General features: G+C 37.7%; 1 non-coding gene across 1 annotated transcript; it reads left to right on the plus strand.

The window, feature by feature from the left end:
- The first annotated feature begins 3,158 nt into the window (after positions 1-3,158).
- On the plus strand, positions 3,159-3,230 carry TRNAA-AGC (transfer RNA alanine (anticodon AGC)). Its single transcript has one exon. It is a non-coding gene; the product is annotated as a tRNA-Ala (tRNA).
- Positions 3,231-3,786: the final 556 nt, after the last annotated feature.

Raw genomic sequence — 3,786 nt, forward strand, 5'->3', positions numbered from 1 at the left:
TACTTGTGATGTGTGGTAAAGAATGAGGGGATATCTTATAGCTGGAAATGAAGACCACAGTTTTATTCTAGTCATAATAAACATCTCGCATGTGGTGTGAATGCATGACACAAAATGTTGGATAAGTTAGGTGGTTACATTTGTCTAGATCATAGAATGAGACTGGGAAGCCATAGGAGATGATGCAGAAGACGCAGCACTCTAAAGCTTATCAAGGGTTTTGAACTGTGTATCAGCCAGTGTATTTTTTTAATTAAATTTTTTTTCAGCCAATGTTTTGATTGCAAAAAGCAAACAGCAAATATGATTAACTTAAATGAAAAGAATAGCTAGTTGGCTGGGTTTAAATCAATGTCAATAGTTTTAGAAAGTGAGAATCTCACTCTAAAAATGTCAAATTCCCTAAACATAATAAAAAAATTCAATCACCAAAAGAAAACAAAAGTTTCCAATGACAATGCCTTTATGTATACTTTCCGAGAGGACTCAGTAGGCAATGAGAAGACAATGAAACACTACAAACAAGAGATGATCACAATCAAATTTGAATTTTACAAATTTAATTCTCTAAATAATGTAGAAAATGGACTGGGAATGGTGGTGAAATGAGATGTAAACAAGACTAGTTCAGATATTCTTGAATTGGTCTAGATAAGTTGTAGGGAATTTGACTGAGGAACAAGTTTCAAAACATAAAAACTTGTCCTATGATCATTTCTTAGAAACCAGAGTAAGAGTAGTCAGAGACTTAAACTTCTCAGGGGCCTGAATTGTAGGTACCACTGATTTTTTCTGAGAGATGGAGATCCAGCAGAAACTACCTCAAGGATGAAGCTAAGTTCTAAGAACCCTGTTTTTCTCAATCTTTTCATTTCTCAATTAACCGCTTCTTCCCACCCTATTTTTCCATATCCAATAGTATCTTTTAGGCTGTGGAGAATGTTAAATTCATTTGGAAAAATTTTTGATAAGCTATATTTACACTCTCACATTCCTGTTATCTCAGTTCACCACCACATTTATGCCCCTTTAATTTTCTACCTACACCTTCATCTCCATACTCCTCTGTCCTGCTATGATGTAAACTTGCATTTTGTCTCTCTGGTATATTTCAACTCTGTTCTTTGTAACTTTCCAGGTTAACAACCGGCTATTCTCAACCACTTATCTAAATGTTCTCTCATTAACTTAAATCTGGATCAAATTGTAATCAAATTGCAATCAAATTGTAACTTAAATCTGGATCAAATTGTAATGACATTGCTTTTTAAAGTACAAACTATATGTTCTCTCACTTTAGGATTAGGAGGCTGGTGAAACCTCTGGAGACTACATTCTTATTTCCCAAATCATCACATTTCTATCTGCATTTTAAAAAACCCTGTCCCTTACAGGGTTTTCTTTACACAACTGTTTCACATTTCTCACTAAGAAGGCTCTTCCTAATTTAATGGAGACCTGGTGCCTGGTTTCTTCCATTCACCTTTGGTAACTTCAGCAGTCATGTGGACTGATCATCCAGCACCCAAACTCCTCATTCCTTTGATTTCTCTTTTCCAATAACAATTATTTCCACTCTACATTAGCCACTTACATCCTGTGGCTCTGCTCTGGATATTGCCACAAATCAGAATTATACCAAAATAATAAATCCATACAGTACAGTTTTCAAGAACATGAACTCTGAAATTAGACTACGGAATTAGAATGTTTTTCTACTACTGTGAGACCTGATTGTAGACCATTTCTATTTCTCCCACTTACCAGTTTTAAAGGCTAAAGTAAATCATAGCTCTAGCTTCGGAAAATCTTCATTCCGGGAATAGGTTAATAGTTGTCTGGGGCTTTTATAAGATTTGCTCCTTGTCTTCAAGTGCATACTGGAGTCTAGAGGGGTCCATGGTTAATTATGTGTCACATCTGGAAAAGACATTTAGGACTATTACTTTTATTTTCCTATTAGCAACAAGGAAGCTTTCCTGAAAGTATTGAAATTATTATACATTTTTCCTCTTTTAATTCCCTAATGTATTGAATTAGATTGATGTATCTCACAATATTCATTGATATATGTATTCCTGTAATAAACCCTATATTTTAGTCAGTTCAGCATACTGTAACAGAGTACTATAGACTTAGTGGCTTAAATAACAAACATTTATTTCTTGTGGTTCTGGAGGCTGAAAGTCCAAACAGAATGAGAATTGCTGGTGTCATCTTGTTAAGCCACTTTTCTATTCTTCGATGTACTTAGCTCCCTCTGCCAACCTCAGCCGGCTGAACTCTTCCACACCTCCGTCCAGCCCTACTCCCGTTTCTACTTGGGGTTCCTATCCATTCTCCCAGATTCGCCCACAGTCGTCGGATCAGAGGACCTCCTGAACACTTTAGGCATGGGAAAAGCTTCCTGTGTGGTCCCTCAGTGAGAAAGTGGTCCGACATAAGAGAACCACTCCCTCTACAGAAAATAAGGCACCATGGAAGCAGAGATTTAGCCTCCATCGCAGAAGTAACGTTCTAACTTCATTCCTGACTCTTTGTTCCATCAGAGCAGGATCTGAGGATTTGTATTCTCTGGTTTTTATTTGTGTTCTCTGAATAAAATGTGCATCAAGAGGCCGCGGGAGGCAATCCAACATCTTTACACTTTAACCCATCCAGTTGCTAAGAGAATGAAACGAGTTTCTTTTTGTAATAAGAATCCCTCCACAGGCTCTGGTTTTCTAAGAAAAGGTGCGCAATGGTTTTTCTGGAGTCCAGGAATAGGATGCGGAGATGGGAGAAAGAACTGGCAGCTGTTCAGTAGTTTCTATATTTAGCCAGTCCCTGGCAAAGCGTTTTCTATCTTTCCTGTAAATAGCCTGCCTTTGTCTCGAGCATCTTTTTTTTTTTTTTTTTTTAAGAGAAAAACAGGCAAAAAGGAAGAGTCTGGAAGAATGTGTCTTCCTGAGGTTTCTAACTTCAGTCTGTTTCTATTAGCTACCGAATGTCTGCAAGATGCAGGTTAATAAAAGTTCTTGGTGATAGAGTTCCATAAAGAGGGAAAACGAAAATTCTAACGTTTGTTTGCAAAGTAGCAAATATAAACCTCAAAAACTAAGAGCAAATTTCTGTTTTATTTCATGAAATTAGTTTGGAAATTCCCCATTTCTTGTAGTGGGGATGTAGCTCAGTGGTAGAGCGCATGCTTAGCATGCATGAGGTCCCGGGTTCGATCCCCAGCATCTCCATCCTTTTGCATCCCTCTCGATAAACATCTGTGTACGTTGTTATCCCTCTCAGGAAACATCTTTCGCCTACCTTACAATCACAATCCTTTCTGTAGAATATGAAAATTAATCTCTTTGCCCCCTAGGTACTTCCATCTTGCTCGTGTTGTAGTTCTTTCCCTTTTAAAATGTTACTCTTCTTCGTCCTTAGCAGGGTTTATATACGGTGATCCATAAAGGAAAAAACAAAAGTGACTTTGAACCCTGTTCCATAAAATAATTACTGACATTTATCTATATAAATCCTAATTAGAAGATTTGTGAACGAATTAGTCTTTTCACTTAGTTTGGTGCTGGGGGTTGGGTGGAGGAGGGGGCGGTAGGCTGAGCTCCTGTCTCAGGTTTCACATTTAGAGACTCCATGACAGAAAAATGGATTTTCCAGAAGCTCTCTGGAAAGAAAGCGCTCCTCCCAGACCTGCGGCACTGACGATATCGGTAAATTTAGCTTCTCCAAATGTTCTCTCAGAAATCATGCACAAAGGAATGAAATAGAAGCATTTTGACACAAACGTGT

This window comes from Nycticebus coucang, chromosome 9 (genome assembly GCF_027406575.1).
Source record: "Nycticebus coucang isolate mNycCou1 chromosome 9, mNycCou1.pri, whole genome shotgun sequence".
In the NCBI taxonomy this organism is placed as follows: Eukaryota; Metazoa; Chordata; class Mammalia; order Primates; family Lorisidae; genus Nycticebus; species Nycticebus coucang.